Below are 22,584 nucleotides of genomic sequence, written 5' to 3' on the forward strand. Positions count from 1 at the left end.
CCTCCTTGCCTCACCAGGTTTCACTGTTGAATTAGAAAATAAAGTATCAATAAAATGTGGCTTGTCTACAGCATGGAATACTATTCAGCCATAAAAAGGAGTGGTGTGCTGATTCATGTTGCAACCCAGGTGAACCTTGAAAACATGATGCTAAGTGAAAAAAGCCAGTCAGGAAAGACTGCATATTGTATGATTCCATATATATGAAATGTCCAGAATAGGCAAAGCCATAGAGACAGAAAGCAAATTAGTGATTGCCAGGGAGTGGGGGTGATGGGAATGAGGAGGCAGTGCTAGTGGGTGAGGGGCTTCTTTGGCGGGTGATGGAAATGTACCCCAACTAGATGGTGGTGGTCACACAACACTGTGAAAGTACTGAATGCCACTGAACTGTACACTTTAAAATGGTTCAAATGGTCAATTTTATGTTGTGTATTTTACCACAATAAAGAAAAAAGAAAACCAAAAAGTAACACAGTGTCTTTGCCATGGATTTTCTGCAAAAAGTGCATAACCTCCATCTAATCATGAGAAAACATCAGATGAACCCAAATTGAGAAGTGTTTTTCCAAGTTATTTACCAGTATCCATCCAAAGTGTCAAGGTCATGAAAGACAAGTAAAAGACTGAGAAACTGTCACAAGTCACAGAAAACTAAAGGATACAACAACTCTGGATCGTGATTTGGAACCTGGAACAGAAAAGGCCGTCTTGGGGAAACTTGAATAATTTCTGGAGTTTAGTTAGTGGCGTTGAGTTGTGAGGTGTTAATTTCCTGGTTCGGATCATTGTACTATTGTTACGATTAGGCACGATGTTAACATTAGGGGAAGCTTGGGTGTATGGTATAGGGGAACTCTCTAGTACTTTTTGCAACTTTAAAATTGTTTCAAAATAAACATCATAAAAAGTTTAAAATAAACCTTTATTGAGCTTCAACTATGTGCCAGGCACTCTCACATATTCCATTTTTGCAGATGAAGAAATTTGAGGTTCAGAAGAGCAGAGTGCACGGCACAAGCCAGTCAGTGAGACAAGAATAGGAAACTTACATTGAGCGAATGTGCCAAAAACCACTGGACGCTTTCACTTGTGACCTTTTTGGTCCTTACCACAGCCCTCTGAGGTAGATATCATTGTCCCTATTTTAGAGATGTGAAACTGGGGTTGGAGAGTGACATGTCCAAAGTCAGACAATGGGCTAGGGACAGAGTTCAGATTCAAAACCTGATCAGACTCCTGCAGCCATGAAGCTCTGAGCAGCCCAGGCACCACCCTCTGTGAGCTTCCAGGTGGCCCTGACTCCTCTGTTGACCAACCCAGCTGGACAGGCAGCCCTTGGAGACAGTGCTAACTGTGCACCTGCGAGCTCCCCATTCCTCATCTCCTTCAATAATCTGAAAGATTGCCTATCTGTGCTTTTCCTCCCTTCTGCAAATCATTTCAGTCCTCCCACCACTTCTGGTGACTTTGACCTTATAAATCATGTCAGATTTTTAGACACAGGGAATGATCATACCCACCTCCCTCCTTCTCTTTTGTATGTCTTCTAGAAGCAGTTAGGCAGCATTCCCTGCTGTTGAATGTCCTCAATCTCCAGGTTAGGGCGTGAGCCATTCCCTAAACCCTTGGGATTGAGGACGATGTGCCTGGCACTGTTGGTTAGGTCCTGGGTGTACGATGATACACCATCTCTGCCTTTAAGGGGCTTGTAGTAGCTGGGAAAGATGCCAAGGGAAAGGGATGGGTTAAGAAAATGGAATCAAGATCCAAATGAGGCCTGTGTATTGTAATTGGTTGAGGTAGCTCTTATGTCTCCTTTTTTTTTTTTTGGTTTATTTTTTATTGAGGTAACGAGATCTTGATTCAAACCAATCAACTCTATAAGATTTTATGAGGGCTTCCCTGGTGGTGCAGTGGTTAAGAATCCAGCTGCCAATGCAGTGGACACGGGTTCGAGCCCTGGTCCGGAAAGATCCCACATGCTGTGGAGTAGCTAAGCCCATGCGCCACAACTACTGAGCCTGCACTCTAGAGCCCATGCTTCGCAACAAGAGAAGCCACCGCAATGAGAGGCCTGCGCACCGCGACGAAGCCGGCACACTGCTCGCCACAACTAGAGAAAAGCCCGCACACAGCAACGAAGACCCCACGCAGCCAAAAATAAATTAATCATTTAATTTTAGAAAAGATTTTATGAGAGAACCAGGGAAATCTGAACACTGTATTTGATGATTACTAATAAAATATTGTTACAATGGTAAAAAGAAGAGGAAAAAGGGGGAGGAGGGGGAGGAGGGGGAGGGGGAGAAGAAAGAAAGAAAAAGACAATGAAATTAATTAAGCTTGGTGACAGATTACATGTGACGGAGAGTTCTACAAAGGAGGTAACTATATTCTCATTCTCCCCCAGACCTGGAGGGTAGTTGCTGGAGGGCCCTGAGTCCCTTCTTCTCCACCCCCAGCATAAAGGTGCCTGATACCCTGAACGTACAGGGAAGATGCTTTCTCCAACCATCCAACCCGGGTTGCCACTAGATCTGCCAGGGTTTTCTCTCCATCTGTGATATGTGTAGAACTTCCACCCGGACACAACGTGAATCAGAATGCGTCCATACAAACTACAAAAGCTTTCAGAAAGCCTTGCTGGCCCCATCCTGTCATCCTCGCCCGCCCTCCCACGCATGATCACCTGATCAGTGAGGACCTCTGCTCTGAGCTGCTAGAAGTCACCGGGGTGACAACCGTGACTGGCTCCGTATGGATGGAGCACCACATTATTTTTGGTTGTCAGGTGGGCAACCCTCTTGGAGAACCACCCACTGCTACAAGGGATTCCCCTCTCTTACCTGCTCATGTGTCCCAGGCTTTGATTACAAGCTTTGAGTCCTTTCTTCTTTCAACTGATGAGGGTGAGTTTGTAGGAATCTACCCACATTGTTTTTCACCATTGACTTCCTCCATCCTGTTGGCTGGTGACAAGTCTTGGGCAGCTGCCTTCACGCTGGCAGAAGATCAGATTTCTGGGCAAAACAAAAGAAGATCAATTAGAGAAGATAACCAAAATCCCTTGCAGACTCCTCTATAATCCAGGAGTCTTCAATCTAGTCGTGTATATAGATTCTAAATCCTGCTGTGCCTGGTACATAGCCCAATAACACCTTATTGAACGAATGCATGCAGGAATTAAAAGAGATAAGATGTATGTGGGGGACTTTCCTGGTGGTCCAGTGGCTAAGACTCCGCACTCCCAATGAAGGGGACCTGGGTTTCCCTGGTCGGGAAACTAGGTCCCACATGCCGCAACTAAGAGTTGGCATGCCGAAACTAAAAGATCCTGCATGGGGCAACTAAGATCCGGTGTAGCCAAATAAATAAATATTTAAAAAAAAAAAAAAAAGATTTATGTGAAATAGTTGAGCTCCCCAATACTTTTTTTTTTTTTGGTTTTTTGTTTTTTTTTTTGCGGTACGCAGCCCTCTCACTGTTGTGGCCTCTCCCGTTGCGGAGCACAGGCTCCGGATGCGCAGGCTCAGCGACCATGGCTCACGGGCCCAGCCGCTCCCCGGCATGTGGGATCTTCCCGGACCGGGGCACGAACCCGTGTCCACTGCATCGGCAGGCGGACTCTCAACCACGGCGCCACCAGGGAAGCCCTTTAAGCACATTTTAAATCCTGGAAACATTAAAAGCTTGGAAACCACCTTTTCCTCCCTTCTTGAGTTACACGGAGGCACATTCAAAGACAAAGGTTATAGGTGCATCAGGACACAGATAAACACAGTGTAAATCATAATGCAAGCACCTTGGGTTTATGAAATACTCTATGGTTTGCAAGAGATTTGTGCCTATACTCCTCCCTTTGATTCTCATGGTAGTGCTGGGTGGCAGGGGGACAGGACACACTGGCCCCTGGCACAGAGACAGGTACCGAGACAGGGGGTAGGTCCTGAAGGTCCAGAGTGTTTCCAGTGCAGAAGGGGGTCTAGATTCCCAGGCCCACCATTCTCTCGGCTCCACCCTGATAGTAGTAAGTACTATTACTATCGCTTGCTCTGTGTCTGGCATTTTCCATTTACTACCTCATTCAATCCTTACCCACCCTTTGGGGAAAAAAATGTTTAGCCAACAAACACTCCAGGAAGGATCTGAACTCAGATGAGTCCCCGAATGCCACCTTCTAAATCAGTGGCATTCAGTTTACTCCAGTTCCATCCTGTCCCAATCTGCTCATCTGTGTTTGGTCCCAGGTACATACAGGGTACTGTGCGGCTGGGCAGCAGGCTGGAGGGGATCAAGCTCCCAGGCCAGGCCAGGGCTGGTCTTGCTTCCCTGACCCACACCCATGACTGGGTGAGGTACTGGTGTCCTGGGGCTGCTGTAACAAATTACCACAAATTTGGTGGCTTAAGACAATAGAAATTTAATTCTCTCACAGCTCTGGAGGCAAGAAGTCCAAGATAAAGGTGTCAGCAGGGCTGTGCTCCCTCCGGAAGCTCTGGAGGAGGACCCTTCCTTGCCTCTCCCAGCTTCTGGGGGCTCCCGGAGTTCCTTGGGGTGGGGGCTGCATGGCTCCAGTCTCTGCCTCCATCCTCAAGTGGCCCCTCTGTCTCGGGATCTCCAATCTCCCTCTGTCTCACTCTTATAAGGACAACTGTCATTGAATTTAAGGCCCACCCAGACAACCCAAGAGGATCTCATGATTTCAAGTTAATGACATCTACAAAGACCCCTTTTCCAAAGAAGGTCACATTCACAGGGACCAGGCGTCTGGAGCTGGGGGGACACTTTTCAGTCCACTACAGGAAGGAGGCAGGTCGGCCTGCAGTGTCACCCTGTTCTTGCAGTGGTAGCTGCTCCGGCCACAACCCTAGGATGGGCCAGGCCTCCGGCAGGCAGGCAACAAAACCAAGGCCGGGTGGTCTGTCATCCAAGAATCGGGGAACAGGGCTGGCATGCTGGTGCCCGGGGCAATGGGCGAACACAGTGCAGGTCTAGGCAGGAGAGAGATCACTGGTTCCTGAGATTCAGGGAGGTTGGGGACAGAATGCTAATTTCAAAGGCCCAGGGCAGCGTTGCCAGGACAGCGTAAAACCTCATTCCTGGGCTGCTCAAGTATCCCGAGAAGGCGGAAGTCGTGTTATCCCCTGTGGCCGGGCCACAGGGCCCTGCAAGGGAGAGGGGGCCAACCTTGCTTGACTAAGCAGCCCAGAGCTGATCTTCCTCCTGACGCCTTATCAGCTGAGCCTGTGGTCACAGTGCCGTTTGCAGGACTGTGGCCCCACCAGTGCTCAGACAGGGATGGTGGCCATGCAGGAGTGTCCCAGCCGCCAGGACAGGGACACAGCAGAGAGCTGGCAGGTTTCCGTCCTCCCTGGCTCAAGGTGGAGTCACAGATGCCTGGCCACAGGCAATTCTGGACTTCGGTTACATTCAACAAACCTGCTACCTGCTTCCAACAAGCAGGGAAGGGGGAGAAGGCATTGGCAGAGGAGGGGATAAGCCTTGAGGACCTGCAAGTCTCGGTAGGGCTCAGGGAAGGGGGCAGAGTCTCTTGGGGATTCTGGAAGAGGCAGCATGACTGTGTGAAGCCGAAGTGGTGGGCTCTGCAGTGGGACTGCCCGACTTCAAACCACAGCTCACTGTGCAACCTTGGGCTAGTTACTCAACCTCTCTCAACATAGGAGCTCTGCTCTATAAACTGAGACCCAAAATAGAAACTACTTCACACAGTTATTATGAGGATTAAATCAAACGAGCCAAAGAAAGCACTTCACACAATACCTGGTATGTCAGCCAGTTCACAACAGCAACATCGGAGGTGAGTCTTGCAGGAGGGTGTGAAGGTTAACTTCATGTGTCAAACTGACAAGGCCATGTCGCCCAGCTGTGTGGTCAAACATCAGTCTTGGTGCTGCTGTGTGGGTGTTTTTCAGACGTGCTTAACATTTAAATCCACAGCCTCTGACTCAAGCAGACCATCTTCCCTAATGTGGGTGGGCCTCACCCAATCAGTTGAAGGCCTTAAGAGAAAAGACTGAGGTCCCCCAAGGGGAAGAAGTTCTGCATTCGGACTAGACAGCAACTTGGACTCATGGACTTGCCTGACTCTCCAGCTGCCGCCTCTGCCGTGCATTTCCGACTTTCCGGTCCCCACAACCTCCCTCCGTAAACACATGTCCCCTTGGCTGTTTCTCGGGAGACCCTGACCGACACACCAACACTGAGTCTTCCAACCCATGTGCACGCTGGGGGGCTCCCCATGAGGGAGGAGGCAGCACTCGGTCACGGGAGAGAAAAGGACGTCCAAGCCAAGGAGGCGCCTGCCCCACCAGGGGCTTCAAGGGACGAGAGGCAGATGTCACCACCTCACAGTGAAGCCCGAGGCTCAGGGCTGAAGGGACTTGTTCAACGTCACCAACTCAGAACGGAGCTGCTGGGCCTGAACCCGGATCTGCCCGACTCACAAACCCGGGGCTTCTCCCATCAATCAAGTGAATGTCATCCATGTGGGGGGGGGGGGCGAGGAGAGGAATTAGCAGGGCAGGGAAGAGGGTGGAGGGCTGTGACAGGGGGCGGAGAGTACAGGACAGAGAGAGGGTCAGAGAAACCACAGGAACCCAAGCCAGGCAGACGGGGAGGGTGAGCCCAGCACTGCTTAAAGAGTTGACTGCATTTGATTTAAACACGCCCTGTTTGGGCTCAATATCAATTCTCCCCTGGGTCTCCAGCCTGCCACCTGCCCTGCAGACTTCAGATCTGCCAGCCTTGCAATAGTGTGGGCCAATTCCTTAAAATAAATCTCCCTGTGGATGGGTGGATGGGTGGATGGGTGGATGGGTGGATGGGTGGATGGGTGGATGGATAAATAAATAGATGGATTGATGGATGGATAGATCTAGATATACAGATACCTCTAGATAGATCTAGATCACCCATTTATATTACCTATCTATCTATTCATCCATCTACTATGTACACACCTGTTGGTTCTGTTTCTCTGGGGAACTCTAATAGCGGGGGCAGTAGAACCAGTGTCCAGGAGCCGCAAGGATAAATGTCCCAGAGAGAGGTCCGAGCAGGTGGGCTGTTCCGGGGAGGTTGAGCAGGCCAGCTGGGCGCAGGGCAGAGGGGACATGAGGCAATTAAGCAGGACAGGCAGGGTGGGACCATGTCAAGAGGAGGCATGTGTGTGCCGGAGCTGCCCTGGCAGAGGCAGCCCTTCACAGAGCACATCGGCAGGATGCCCCCACCCACTTCTGTCTGCTTTCACAGATAGAACCAGGGCGCTGCAGAAACATGCTTGCGAAGAGAAAGGAGCCTACCTCTCATCCACCAATGATGTCATGCACAGATGCAGACACATCCCTGCCTGAGGGCACCATGGCTCAAAGTCAGGAGGAGGCAGAAACACTTGGGAGGTGGCTTTGCAAGTCTCTCTTTGGAATCTGGGTGCAGCCGCCCTACACGCGGATCTGGAATGTGCCCGCAGCGAAGGGACTTCCTGCACATTTCTGAGGTTCAGGGGATTCTGAAGGTAGGGGCTGGCATGAGAGAACAGCCTCCTGGGACAGAGGCTCCAAAAGGCAGGCAGTGGGAGCTGGTTTCACGGGAGCCCTGCTCACAGCCCGGGGCCAGAAACATCATCCCCACCAGACACGCTAAAAGCCGACCAGGGCACAGGTCGGCTGAACAGACCTCATGGCCAGTTCACGAGAGAAAATAGCCCGGTGGCAAAGTGGAGTTATTCAGTTCCAGAGGCTTCTCTCTTCTTTTTTTTTTTTTGCGGTACGCGGGCCTCTCACTGTTGTGGCCTCTCCCGTTGCGGAGCACAGGCTCCGGACGCGCAGGCTCAGCGGCCATGGCTCACGGGCCTAGCCGCTCCGCGGCATGTGGGATCCTCCCGGACCGGGGCCCGAACCCATGTCCCCTGCATCGGCAGGCGGACTCTCAACCACTGCGCTACCAGGGAAGCCCGTTCTCTCTTCTTTATTAACAGGCCTCCCACTGGGAATGGATGCTATGCTTGCCCTTCCTAATGGCTGACTGCTATAATATCATACATTTGCACCCATTCTTTCTTCCAACTGTATAAATGCCAAGATAGGACAAGGACAGAGCAGAAGTCACAAAGCTCGAGTTTAGAACATCAGGGCCAGAGTTCCATTTCTACATGGAGGCCTAGTTATACTGCAAAAAATCCTCATGTTCCAAAACACCTAAAAAGAAATATATATATTTTTTATTCTGGTAACAGAAACATAAAATTTACCATTTTAACCACTTTTAAGTGTACCGTTCGGTGACATTAAGCACATTCATATTATTGTTCAACCATCACCTCCATCCATCTCCAGAACTTGCTCATCTTCCCAGACTGAAACTCCGTCCCCATTAAACACTACGTCTCAATTTCCTCCCTGTTCCCAGGCCTTGGTAACCTCTATTCTACTTTCTGTTTCAATGAGTGTGACTATTCTAGGCACCTCATCTAAGAAAAATCATACAATATTTTTCCCTTTGTGTCTGATTTATTTTACTTAGTATAATGTCTTCAAGGTATATCCATGCTGTAGTGTGTGTCAGAATTTCATTCCTGGGGACTTCCCTGGTGGTCCAGTGGGTAAGACCCTGCGCTCCCAATGCAGGGGGCCCAGGGTTCAATCCCTGGTCGGGGAACTAGATCCCGCATGTGTGCCGCAACTAAGAGCAGGTGCAGCCAAAATAAATTAAAAGAATTTCATTCCTTTTTAGGGTTGAATAACATTCCATTGTATGCATGTAGCACATTAATTCAATGTACATTTGGACTGTTTTCACCTTTTCACTACCTTGGATAATGCTGCTATGAATGCTGGTGTACAAGTATCTATTTCGAGTCTGCTTTTTCTTGACTTAGTGATTTTTTTCTGAGTGTGAAAATTATTGATATTAAGTTTTTCATTATTATTTATCTTATTATCTTTATAATCTGTTGCATTTATGGTTACGTCCCCTTTCTAAATCTTTATACTATGTAATTGAGACTTCTTTTTTTCTGGATCATCTTGTCAGAGATTTACCAACTGCATTACTCTTTCAAATAGTTAATCATATTAGTTAGAACTGGATTTGGCTCTGGGTTACAGAAAACCTCCAAAGAGCAGTGACTTAACATGCTGTCACTGTGAAATGTCCAGGGCTGGTCTGGCCGTCTACAGTGTCAGAGAACCAGGCTCCCCCGATCTGTTGCTCTTTCATTTCCAAGGAAGGGAAAGTCGCTGCCCAATATCCAAAGATCACCCTGTTGTCCAAGACAGTTTCTGGAGCTCCAGACAGGAAGAAGGAGAAGGGAGAGAAGAAAGGCACACCTTCTTTCTTCCATCTCCTGAGAACTGCACACACCACCTCTGCTCACATTTCTTTAGCCAGAACACAGTCATATGGCCAATCAACTTGCAAAAAGTCAAAGAAATGTTTTGTCGTTTTCTCCTCTCCATATTTTGCTTTCAACAGTCAATTATCTTTCAAAGAAATATTTTTAATGAGAAAAACTCTTCTATTTCACCCCTCCAGTGGTCTGTGTTCCTATGTGTACCTCTAAGTTTCCATCTGCTTTCACTTCTTTCTGCCTGAAGAATATTCTCTAATATTTCTCACAGTGCCTATCTGCAGGGAACAGGTTCTCTCACCTTTTGTGTATTTGAAAATGTTTTCTCAAAGACGAATTTCACTAGATACAGATTTCTAGATTGATAGGGTATTTTTCTTTTAGTGCTTTAAAGATGTTGTTCCAGCGTCTTCTGGCTTACACTGTTTCTGACAAGAAATCTGCAGTAAAAGTCTAACTTTTGTTCTTTTTTTTTTTTTTTGGCCATGCTGTGCAGCTTGTGGGATCTTAGTTCCCAACCAGGGATCGAACCCGGGCCCTTGGCGGTGAAAGCATGGAGTCCTAACCACTGGACCACCAGGGAATTCCCTTTGTTCTTTTTTATTTTTTGTGCAGTACGCGGGCCTCTCACTGTTGTGGCCTCTCCCGTTGCGGAGCACAGGCTCTGGACGCGCAGGCTCAGCGGCCATGGCTCACGGGCCTAGCCGCTCCGCGGCATGTGGGATCCTCCCGGACCAGGGCATGAACCTGTGTCCCCTGCATCGTCAGGCGGACTCTTAACCACTGCACCCCCAGGGAAGCCCTGCTCTTCTATTTTTAATGTATCTTTTTTTCTCTCAAATTTTAAAAGCTTTTTGTCATTATCAATGTTTTCAGCAATTTGATTATGATGTGTCTTGGTTTGGTTTCATTTTTATTCTTCTTGGGATTCTTTGAGTGTCTTGGATCTGTGGATTTATAGTTTTCATCACATATGAAAAACTTTGGCCATTTTCTCTTCAAATACATTTCTTTCCTGACCTTCCTTTTTCTGGGACTTTAATTACATACAAGCACACATACACATACTGCTTCATATTGTCCCACAGGTCAGAGAAGATCTGGTGGAGTTTTTTTCCTTTTTCTTTCTGTGCTTTACTGTGGATTGTATCCATTACTATGTTAACAAGTTCACTGATCTGTTCTTCTGTAGAGTCATATCTGCTATTAATCCCATCTGGTGAAATTTATGTTTCACATACTGAATTTTTCAGTTCTATAAGATCTATTTAGTTATATTTTTATATCTTACACTTCTCTCGTAATTTCCTTTAAGTCCTTGAGCATATTTACAGTAGGTGCTTTAAAGGTCTTGTCTTTTAAGCATATCATCTCTGTCATTTCTGTTTCTATTGACTGATTTTGCTCTAGATTATAGGTCACATTTTACACACACCCCCGCCCCATTTTCATGTCCATGTCCATGTCCATGTCCATGTCATCAGATGCTGGACATTGTAAATTCTACATCACTGAGTGTTAGGTTTTGTTCTAACAGGTAGTTGGGTTACTTGCAGATTAAGTTAGTTCTCTCAAGGTATGTTTTTAAGCTTTGTTTGGACAAGTCTTTAATATCCTTTACTCTAGAAATAGTTTAGCTCAATTAGACCCTTCTAGAATCTCTAAGAATGTCCTGTGTATTCAGTGAGGACTCTCCACCCTAGCTGCTTGAAACTCGAATACTTTCCAGGCCTATGGGAACTCCAGGAATTGTTGACTTTACAGTTCTCCAGTTGTCCTTTGACCAGCCTCATGTAGTTTTACCCTATGTATATGTAGAGATTACAGGATTGATGCAATTTTTAAATAGGGTGATCAGGGTAGGTCTCACTGAGAAAGGAACGTTTGGGCAAAGATTTGAAGGATGTGAGGGAGTGAATCATGTGGCTATCGGGGAGCAATGTCCCAGGCAGAGGGAAGAATCAGGGTGGTAGGAATGGCTTGCAGACGGGAACCCACCTGGTGGGTTCCAGGAACAGAAAGGAGGCCAGTGTGGCCCCAGTGGAGTAAGCCAGGGGGAGAGTCACAGGATGTGAACTCACAAAGGTCATGGGGATTATAAGCCACCATAAGGACTTGAGGTTGTACTCCAAGCAGGATGGGGATCTGGAGAATTTTGAAAAGAATTGAGGGGACTTCCCTGGTGGTACAGTGGTTAAGAATCCACCTGCCAATGCAGGGGACACGGGTTTGAGCCCTGGTCCAGGAAGATCCCACATGCCACAGAGCAACTAAGCCAGTGTGCCACAACTACTGAAGCCAGTGTGCCTAGAGCCCACGCTCCACACAAGAGAAGCCATCGCAATAGAAGCCCACACACTGCAACAAAGAGTAGCCCCCTCTCGCCGCAACTAGAGAAAGCCCACGCGCAGCAACGAAGACCCAATGCAGCCAAAAATAAATTAATTAATTTTTAAAAAAGAAAAGGAGGAGTTATGTGATTCGTGCTACATTTTTAAAAAAAGAATCCCTCGGGCTTCTTCTGCCAATGCAGGGGACAAGGGTTCAAGCACTGGTCCAGGAAGATCCCACGTGCCGCGGAGCAATTAAGCCCGTGCACCACGGCTGCTGAGCCTGTGCTCTAGAGCCCATGGGCCATGGCTACTGAAGCCTGTGCACCTAGAGCCTCTGCTCTGCAATGAGAGAAGCCCACGCACCGCAGCTAAGAGTAGCCCCCACTCACACAACTAGAGAAAGCCCGCACACGGCAACAAAGACCCGACCGAGCCAAAAATAAAAAAATAAATTTCTTAAAAAAAAAAAAAAAGAATCCCTCTACTCACTGTGTTGGGCATAGATTATAAGTAAGGGCAGAGGCAGGAAACCCAGCTAGGAGGCTATTTCAGTGGCCCAGGTGTGAAATGACGGTAGCTTGGCTTTGCATAGTACCAGTGGATGGAGTTAAAAGTGGTTAGGTTCTACATATATTCTCAAAGTAGAGCCAACAGGATGTGCTCATGGATCTGACAAGGAATGTGAAAGAAAGAGGAGTCAAGATGACTCCAAGGTTATCAGCCTGAGCAAGTGACGGGAGGATAGAGAAGACATTCGCGCAAAGGGGGCTCAAGCCTGGTTGCTCCTGCTGCTCTCATGAAAGTGAGTGGCTACGAACACTGAAAAACTCTCCATCTCATTTCACACCCAGTGGTGATCTGCTGACCACACCCCATCACACATCCATGTAACAAACTCCCCAGGCAGCCCCTTGATTTGCGTTGATCAGAAGCTGACTTGCACCCAGCAGGCAGCCTGCTTGCTTATGTCGGCAGCAAACGCCATTCACATGTCAGACCACTAGTAAGAGTGGAAAAGAAGTGATTACCACATGAGGTTTCCTTGGTGAAACCAGATGTAAATTTGGGCTTTCCTCCCCTCATCTGCAACACTACTTTGACAGTGGTTTATTTTGAAAGATCATTTTGAGTCGTGGAATAAGCACGGAATACCCAGGACACCTTTAAATTCTTTGTCCTATTGTGGTGTCAAAAGTCCAGTGAGCAACTCATCAGGTCAGCTTGACTCCCAGAGTTTTTCAGAGAAGGTTTTATTGAGCACCTACTATGTGCCTCGATATTTTGAACTGAGTTAAGGTGGGTGATGGAGAATTCATCATGATACCAATCCACTCACTGTGTGATTATCAACATTTTCTTAACACACAGTCAAAATATCATACTTTTATATTTAAATGATTATGTTTATATCCAAACGTTGCTGTCCATTGTGCTCATCTACTTGCTGTGGCTGGAGCCTTCAGGTCTGCTGTGCTATACATCACTTAGGGATTTTTCTCAAAGACTCATGATCCAGGCACTGAGGTTGCAGCTCAGAGCCACATTCGTCATGATACACAGAGACTGTTAGAAAATGAATGAGCTGGGATTGTTTGGTTGTTTTAACTAATTTATTTATTTATGGCTGCGTTGGGTCGTTGCTGCGAGTGGGCTTTCCCTAGTTGCAGCGAGCAGGGGCTACTCTTCGTTGCGGTGTGCGGGCTTCTCTTTGTGGTGACTTCTCATTGCGGAGCACGGGCTCTAGGTGTGTGGGCTTCAGTAGTTGTGGCACGCGGGCTTCAGTAGTTGTGGCATGCAGGCTCGAGAGCACAGGCTCAGTAGTTGTGGCTCACAGGCTTGGATGCTCCACAGCATGTGGGATCTTCCTGGACCAGGGCTCGAACCCGTGTCCCCTGCATTGGCAGGCGGATTCTTAACCACTGCACCACCAGAGAAGCCCCAAGTTACACAAGTTCTTTAAGTCTAAGTCTCCTCATCTTTTAGGCAGAGAAAAGATTACCTACTGCAGACGATTAAAATAGGGATTAAATAAGATAGTTAATATAAAGCAAACACTGTTGGTTGGCTTTCCCAAGCGCTGGGCAGGGCTTCTCCTCTTAAATAAGAATGTAAGAATTTGCTAAGGGAAAGCTCTTTAGCCTTTCACTCTTCCTCCCTTCTTCTTCCTGCCTGGAATGTATTTGTGAGGCCCAGACATGCAGCAACCATCTTGCAACCATGAGACAAGAGGCTTGAAAATGAAGGTCTATGCTGGGGATAGAGGAACAGAAAAATGGAAAGAACCTGGGTTCCTGATGATCATTGATACCAGTCCTGGAGTGTCTCCCTACGAACTTTTTACTTCATAGGAAAAAACAATCCTTTTTTGGCATCAGAATCTGAAGTAGCATTTTCTGTTGTTTGCATCCATATGCATTCCAAAGTAATACACTGTCTTAACTGTTTCCTAGAGAACACACCTCTGAGGTATGGCAGGCATGTGGTTTTACTGTGCTGGACAAGATCGCTGAAGTGAAATTAAAGTTTGAGAATTGGATGAAAATGTTAATCATGGGAACTATGATTAATTTGAGAATCCTCATACTTTCATAAGTGAGGAAAATTATAGTGTTATTGTTATAAAACAACAGAGGTTACCAAATCGTTTGTCACTGGAAAAGATCCTTTGGCAAATGCTTCCCTTGAAAGTAAATGAATATAACAAAAGAAGTACAAAGCTTGTAACATGAAAATTATTAAATATTATAAACCAGAAAGTAGATTAGTGGAAAAGAATCTGAAAAGGAATATATGTATATATACACAACACATATATATGTATTATATATAAAAAACTGAATCACCGGGCTTCCCTTGTGGCGCAGTGGTTGAGAGTCCGCCTGCCGATGCAGGGGACACGGGTTCGTGCCCCGGTCCGGGAGGATCCCACATGCGGCGGAGCGGCTGGGCCCGTGAGCCATGGCCGCTGGCATCCGGAGCCTGTGCTCCGCAACGGGAGGGGCCCCAACATCAGTGAGAGGCCCGCGTACCACAAAAAAAAAAAAAAAAAAAAAAAAAACTGAATCACTACTGTATACCTGAAACTAACACAATATTGTAAATCAACTATACATCAATTTAAAAATTAAAAAAAAAAAAAGAAAGTAGATTAGTGGCTGCCAGGCCAGGGATTGGGTTGGGGTGGGGAGTTAATGCTAAGGCGTATTTGGAGTGATGAAAATGTTCTGGAATTAGATAGTGGAGATGGTTTTACAACTTTGTGAATGTACCAATGAATTATACACTTTACAAGGGTGAATTTCACAGAATGTGAATTATATCTCAATCACCAAAGAGTGAATGAAGAGAAAAAAAGTAAAATAAACCAAAAAGTAAGTGGACTGACTAGTTAATCAAAGCCTTTTTCGAACTTCCATATAAGTCCAATAAATTGACCTCTTAGCCCAAAGACACATCCATGGAAATTTCCACCGAAGATAACCTGAGAATTCTGTCATAGCGCCTCCTCTTTGGCAGCATTCCCTAATAATACTATGGCCTGCTGTCTATACTCATAATTGAAGGAAATATTACATATCCATTAGGAGTTAATAAAAATAGATTGGTAATTTTTCCCATCGGAAACAAAGCCCATAAAGATGGATATAAAATACTTTGTGCAGTTCTTGGCATACAGTAGGTGCTCAATAAAGGTTAGCTATTATAATTATTAGTGGACTGCCAGTGAATGTGGATAGAATTCAAAAGCTCTCCATTACTCCTTCTATGTGGACTTCCTCTCCCTCCTCCCAAGGTCCCAACATTTGGCTACCCCTACTCAGCCTTCCCACAGTCCTGACAGACGACTATGCAAGATCTGAGAAGTGGACTCAAGCTGAGTTATAAATGAATGATGGAGCCCCCCCATGTCCCTTCCTTTCCCTTCCCTTCCCTCCACTGTCTGTTCTCAGCCTCTATCACATCTAAGTCATCCATACTTGCCACCCATGTGGGTGTGCAATACATCTTTCATTGACAAAAATGACCCTATTGCCTCCCAAACTATTTCTCCAGGAAGTAGGAGGGATGGGTCTAGGCTAACACAGCGTGGTCTCCATGGCAACAAAGCAAACTGGCTCATCCCAAGGGACTGGACTTCTGACACAGGAAGCAACGAAAGAGTCAGCCTTAGGCTCTCACAGCCTCAGCACCCACTCTCGCCGACACCCCAGGCTCCACCCAGATCCTCCAACCTGGGTCCCACACTCCCAGCCGTACTCTGACAAAGAGGCTGGGCTGGGGAGACCTAGGGCGCCAGACACACACCCAGGATGTGCTCACCACTCCCCAGAGCCAAAACGTCCTGGCTGAAAAGCAGAGAAGTGAAACCTATAAAGAATCAGGGCTTGTTTCCAAGACTCCAAGTACTCCCACTCTGACCCATCCATTGTGTATGTGTGTAGACAGAGATGACAGAGACCTGTAGATGATAGAGACACAGATGACACAGGGAGAGCTCAGTTACACATTCGACACACACTCTCTCATGTGATCGTGTCGACCTGGGCAGAAGTATTTTTACTGATGAGAAAACTGAGCTTAACAGAGGCTTTTTCAACTTAGCTGAGGTCACCAGCTGACAGGAGATTGAGGAGAGGCTGGCACCAGATTTGAGGACTTACCAGGAACTGACAGCCCCACCTGAGCTTCCCGGCATCTCCCAGATTCACCAGACAACGTGAGGACCCTGCATCTGTGTCCAGGGCTGGCCCCCACCGGCACAGCACCCCTGCCCTCCTGAGAGCCTCCTTACACAACAGGCTCCAGCCAGACCACTGCCTCAAACGCTGGGGGGAACAGATCAGTTCTTCCTTGGTCTCCTCTGCCAGAGCACAAGCTTCACTCATGGAATCAGGGGTTCATGGGCTGGATTTTCACCCTCAGAATCTGGGTCTGGAAGAGTACGCCTGGGACTGAACTTTTGACTCCTCAAGCTTAGGTTGGGGGCCTCACGTAGAGCCGACAGCTGAGGATACTGAGTAGTGGTTGAATAAGCGAGCAAATTCCAGGAATATTTTCATCTCCCAAATGTTAATTCACAGTATTAATGATTACACCACAATTTTAAAAATTTAGAACACTAAGTAGATTATGCACACAGATAAAATTTTTATTGTGCTAAAATAAACATAACACCATGTACCATTTTAATTATTTTTAAGTGTACAGCTCAGTGGCATTAAGAACATTCACACTGTTGTGCAACCGTAACCACCATCCATCTCAACATTTTCATCTTCCCCAACTGAAACTGTATTCATTAAACAACTCCCTATAGCCCCTCTCCCCAGACCCTGGCAACCACCATTCTACCTTCTGTCTCTATAAATTTGACTATTCTAGGTAACTCATATAAGCAGAATCATACAATATTTGTCTTTTTGTGCCTGGCTTATTTTACTTAGCATCACCTCAAGGTTCATCCATGTTGTAGCACATGTCAGAATCATATAATGTTTAAAAGACACTCACTGGATCATCAAAACATGTTGATGACCTCTTGTTGCAGTCAGGGCCCATTCTCAATGCTCCAGATCAAAAAAGGTAAATGACAGAGTCTCTCCTCCAAGATGTCAGCCAATGAAACTCATGTTTAAAGGGTCCAATGTGCTACTGGAGGAGAGACAGCCAACATACCTGGCCTTCCTCTCCACCTCTGAAAATGGTTTTCTGGGACTTCCCTGGTGGCACAGTGAATAAGAATACGCCTGCCAATACAGGGCACATGGGTTCAATCCCTGGTCCGGGAAGATCCCACATGCCACGGAGCAACTAAGCCCATGCACCACAACTACTGAGCCTGCGCTCTAGAGCCCATGTGCCACAACTACTGAGCCCATGTGCCGCAACTACTGAAGCCCACGCACCGAGAGCCTGTGCTCCACAACAAGAGAAGCCACCACAAAGAGAAGCCCGCACACCACAACGAAGAGTAGCCCCCACTCACCACAACTAGAGAAAGCCCACACGCAGCAACAAAGCAGCCAAAAAAATAAAAATTAAATTAAATCTTTAAAAAAGAAAGAAAGAAAATGGCTTTCTACACTCCAGCCTATAAACTATGGACCATTTCTCCAGGTGAATCTATTGATTCCAGAAGACAATGTAAAAATGGAAATGACTAATGGGAGGAATTTCAGGCCACATCAGGGTGGTGAGTAACAAGTATCAGATGGTCCAGCGCCAAACCCTCAGGTCATGCTCTGGAACAGCATAAAGTGGCCACTTTGTCTGTGGATCTTTCTGCAAGTTCTGAAGGGCACCAAGACTTCCCATCCAGCAAGACCACTGCTTCGGCGCCCACGACCACCAGTATGCCTGCAGGGAGGCTGCAAGAAGGCCATGGATGGAATGAAAATCAGAGTTCCAGGCAGTGATAGGAAGTAGAGGGAGGGAGGCAGCATTCACTGAGCTTCTATTCAAAGCAAGTGCCACACTAGGTGCACCTACACACAGCATCCCACTGAACAATCCCAACAGCCAAGTACATGAGATGCCATCACTTCATGTTTATAGATGCAGAAACTGAGGCTCAGATGAGTGGATAAACTACCCAAGGTCACACAGCTAATTAGCGTTGGAACGGGCAAGCAAATTCAGCCTTGTTCAAACTCAGAGCTCTTTTCTTTAGCCCATGATGCCTCTCATCCCACGATGGGGAGTGATATGTTCCCCACCTCTCACCTCCACACTCTCCCCCACTTAAGACCCCAGACATGCATCACAGAAGACACCTTAATGGTGGGAGCCACAGAAAGCACAAGGGTGTTAATCCTCCTCCCACAGAGACCATGAAGGGGGCTGGGGGGTCCCACGAAAGAGGACCTCTGGAAAGGACAGGTCTACTATGAGACCTTAAATGAAGGGAAAATGCCTACAGCACCGACAGCTTAAGCATGGGCAGGGCTGCTGGCTTAAATGAAGGATGCTCGAGCAGCTTTTCTAATCAATGATGGTTGAGTCATAAGAAGAAAAAGAAGTTGGTTCCAAGCTGATGCTAAAAGAAGGGTGCCCTCTGCAAAGTACCTGAGTAGATGTCTCCTGCAGCCGCGTCCCCCACTCACTCCTCCAGCCCTGATGCCACACCTTCCGGCACCTTCTCATGAACAGAGGCTGCAAAGAAGCAGGAGGCCTAGCCCAAAGGGGTTGGGAGAGCTCACCTTGGCCAAACAAACGATTGGCAAGGTTGCTGATGGGGAAGGCCCTTCCACGTGGCTGAATGGGCCACAGCTGGTCTTGTACATCAGCTACAGCATAATCTGAGGGGCAATGGCAAGTCCCCCTCTCTACACTGATGTCACAGCTCCTGAGATCTCACCTTCAAAAATGACTTTCTTCAGGTTCCTTTCCCGAGGAGAAGTTTTCTTGGGAGGAGAACATGCATCAACTCCCAGTGAAGTGTTAGGTACAGAATCAAATGGATCTTGAAGGTCACATGATCCTGCCCAGTGCAGGAATTTCTGACAGCATCTGCTTGTATATTCCAGGGATATGGAAACCACAATCATGGTTGTACAGCTCCCATAAAGTTCTTTACCTTAAGCCAAAATATTTTCCTATAGCTTCTTCTCCTCCTCATATGGCATTGGGAACAAATGTGCTTCTTCAAGGCAGTCTTGCAAGCCCCCAAGTACCTCTCCTGAGAACCCCAGTTCTCCCAGCTCTTCCTTGTGGCGTAACTTTCAGGGTACCCCCTTTCCAGGACGCCTCCAATGGGCCCACTCCAAATTAGCAATAAGACCCCCGCCTGTGTGTGTAGAACTGCAGAGACAAAGTGTAGAATCCCAGTTATTTGTATACACACACACGTACACATACACACACTTACACAACCAAGGGAAAAGCAAAAGGCTCCAAATGGAGGTAACCCAATAGACCCCTGGGAAGCATCAGATGTGTTAGTCACTCCTGGATGCAAGAAGCAGCAACTCTCTCAAGTTAGTTCATGCAATACTGTTAGGACACTTGTAGAAATAAGGAATAGAGAAACCTTAGCAACAGACCCTTGGAGAAATCAAACACCTGAGCCTTGTGGGAAGAGCAGGAATCTCCAGGAGAGCAAGGCCGGCCAGGCATTGGAACTGGAAGGCCATTGGAAATCCAAGGCAGCTTGGGAAAGCAGGCCATCTCGTAGACCCGCAAGCAGTAGGCATTCTGAGGCTCATTCCAGTGCTCTGCCACTAGTCATTCAGCTCCCCTCTCACTCTGCTTCCTCTCATCCATCTCTTTTTTCTTCTCCTCTACCAAGTGTGTGGTTGATCCTGCCCCATTTCCCAGTTCACTAAGGCACAGCTCTCTGGGCCCCCGCAGAGATCACTGGCCACTGCTGCTCAGGAACGAGCAGAGGAGGCTCATCAAGAGCTGGAGGCATCCCAGCTTCTCTCAAGAGGAGGACGGTGAGCAGGACCAGCCTGTGACTGACCTTTGTAGTACATCCGGTGCCCAGAAGGGAAGACTAAGAAGGTGTTCATTTCAGGGCACACAGGAAATAAGCAAACACAGACTTCTTGGTTATCAGGTCCCCAGAGAGAGAATCGACTTGATTCTGACATACAGATGGAAGGAACTCAGGAGAATCACCCCAGGTGACCAGCTGCTTCTTGTTGATGATCATTTGGGGCTCTGAATAGTTCCCAAGCCCAAACAAACATCAGGCCCATCATCTGTCCATGTACCACTTCACTTTCAACCCTCTGTGGCTTCCACGTTCCTCTATTAAAATAAAAATGCAGGACTTCCTTGGTGGCACAGTGGTTAAGAATCCACCTGCCAATTCAGGGGACACGGGTTCAAACCCTGGTCTGGGAAGATCCCACATGCCACGGAGCAACTAAGCCTGTACACCACAACTACTGAGCCTGTGCTCTAGAGCCTATAAGCCACAACCACTGAGCCCATGTGCCACAACTACTGAAGGCCGCACGCCTAGACCCAGTGCTCCACAACAAGAGAAGCCACCACAATGAGAAGCCCGCGCACCACAAGGAAGAGTAGCCCCCGCTCACTGCAACTAGAGAAAGCCCACGCGCAGCAATGAAGACCCAACGCAGCCAAAAATAAATAAATATAAATAAATAAATAAATTTATTTTTTAAACTATTAAAAAATAAAATAAAAATGCTGCTTAGGAATAAATTTAATGAAAGATGTGCAAGGTTTTTATATTGAAGACTACCAAACACTGTTGAGAGAAATGAAAGACCTAAATGAAGAAAGACATGTACCATGTTCATGGATTAGAACAGTGGTCCCCAACCTTTTTGGCACCAGGGACTGGTTTCATGGAAGACAATTTTTCCACAGACGGTGGGGGGCGGGGGGTAGGGGGATCATTCAGGCGGTAATACGAACAATGGGGAGCAATGTGGACCAGCAGATGAAGCTTCACTCTCTTGCCTGCCACTCACCTCCTGCTGTGCGGCCCAGTTCCTTACAGTCTGTAGACTGGTACTGGTCCATGGCCCGGGGGTTGGGGACCCCTAGGTTAGAAAACTCAATATTGCTAAGATGTCAATTCTCCCCAAATTTATCTACAGATTCAATATAAACCCAATCAAAATTCCAGAAGGCTTTTTTTTTAGAAATTGACAAGCAGATTCTAAAATTTAAGTGGAAATGAGGACCTAGAATAGTCAAAATAATTTTAATAAAGAATGAAGTTGGTGGACTTACAGTAGCTGATTTTAAGACTTACTATAAACGACAGTAATTAAGACGCTTGGTATTAGAGGATACACAAATAGATCAATGGAACAGAAAACAGAGTCCAGAAATAGACCTACATATATATGGCCAATTGATTTTCAGCAAAAGTACCAAGATAATTCAATGGGGAAAGAAAAATATTTTCAACAAGTGGGCTAGAGGGCTTCCCTAGTGGCGCAGTAGTTAAGAATCCGCATGCCAATGCAGAGGACACGGGTTCAAGCCCTGGTCCAGGAAGATCTCACATGCCACGGAGCAACTAAGCCCATATGCCACAACTACTGAGCCTGTGCTCTAGAGCCCGTGCGCCACAACTACTGAGCCTGCGTGCCACAACTACTAAAGGCCACGCACCTAGAGCCCGTGCTCCACAAGAGAAGCCACCGCAATGAGAAGCCTGCACACCACAATAAAGAGTAACCCCCGCTCGCTGCAACTAGAGAAAGCCCACACGCAGCAACGAAGACCCAACACAGCCAAAAATAAATAAATAAATATATTTTTAAAAAGAAAAGAAAAAAGAAACTATGGTAAAGTTGCACTACTCAGGAAAAAAAAAAGGCATAATGCACAGCCACAACAATATGGGCAAATCTCAGAAACATTATGCTGAGTGAAAGAAATGGGTACCTAATATATGATTCCAATTATATGAAGTTCTAGAACAGACACAATTAATCTATGTTAGAGAAAAACACAACTGTGGTTGCTTCTGGGGGGCTAATGTAGGAATTGACCAGGAAGTGGCATGAAGATACTTTCTGAGGTGATGGGAATGTTCCATATCTTTTTTTTTAATAACAGCTTTACTGAGATATATTTCATATGCTATATAGCTTACCTTTTTAAAGTGTACAATGCAGTAGTTTTCAGCATATTCACAGCGTTATGCAACTGTCACTACTAACTCCAGAAGAAACCTGATATCCATTAGCACCCCTCCACCCCTAGCCCACCCCTGAACAATGCATCTACTTTCTCTCTCCATGATTTGCCTATTCTAGACATTTTGTATAAATGGAATCTTACAATACGTGGCCTTTTGACCTTCCTTCCTTCACTCAGCATCACATTTTTAAAGTTCATCCACATTGCAGCATGAATCAGAACGTCCTTCCTTTTCATGGCTGAGTAATA

At 46.7% G+C, this 22,584-nt stretch overlaps 1 protein-coding gene across 2 annotated transcripts in view; it reads right to left on the reverse strand.

Moving 5' to 3' along the window:
• Nucleotides 1-22,584, reverse strand: part of ADCY9 (adenylate cyclase 9) — a 189,267-nt gene that overhangs the window by 146,179 nt on the left and 20,504 nt on the right. Inside the window, exon 3 of one of the 2 annotated variants that reach the window (XM_033428925.2) lies at nt 2,850-3,023. The gene's annotated coding sequence lies outside the window, so the exon portion shown is untranslated. Of the gene's footprint in view, nt 1-2,849; nt 3,072-22,584 lie in introns of those variants that run through there. The other variant, XM_049699534.1, reaches the window with a different exon arrangement.

The sequence above is a fragment of the Orcinus orca genome, chromosome 16, assembly GCF_937001465.1.
Source record: "Orcinus orca chromosome 16, mOrcOrc1.1, whole genome shotgun sequence".
Classification (NCBI taxonomy): domain Eukaryota; kingdom Metazoa; phylum Chordata; class Mammalia; order Artiodactyla; family Delphinidae; genus Orcinus; species Orcinus orca.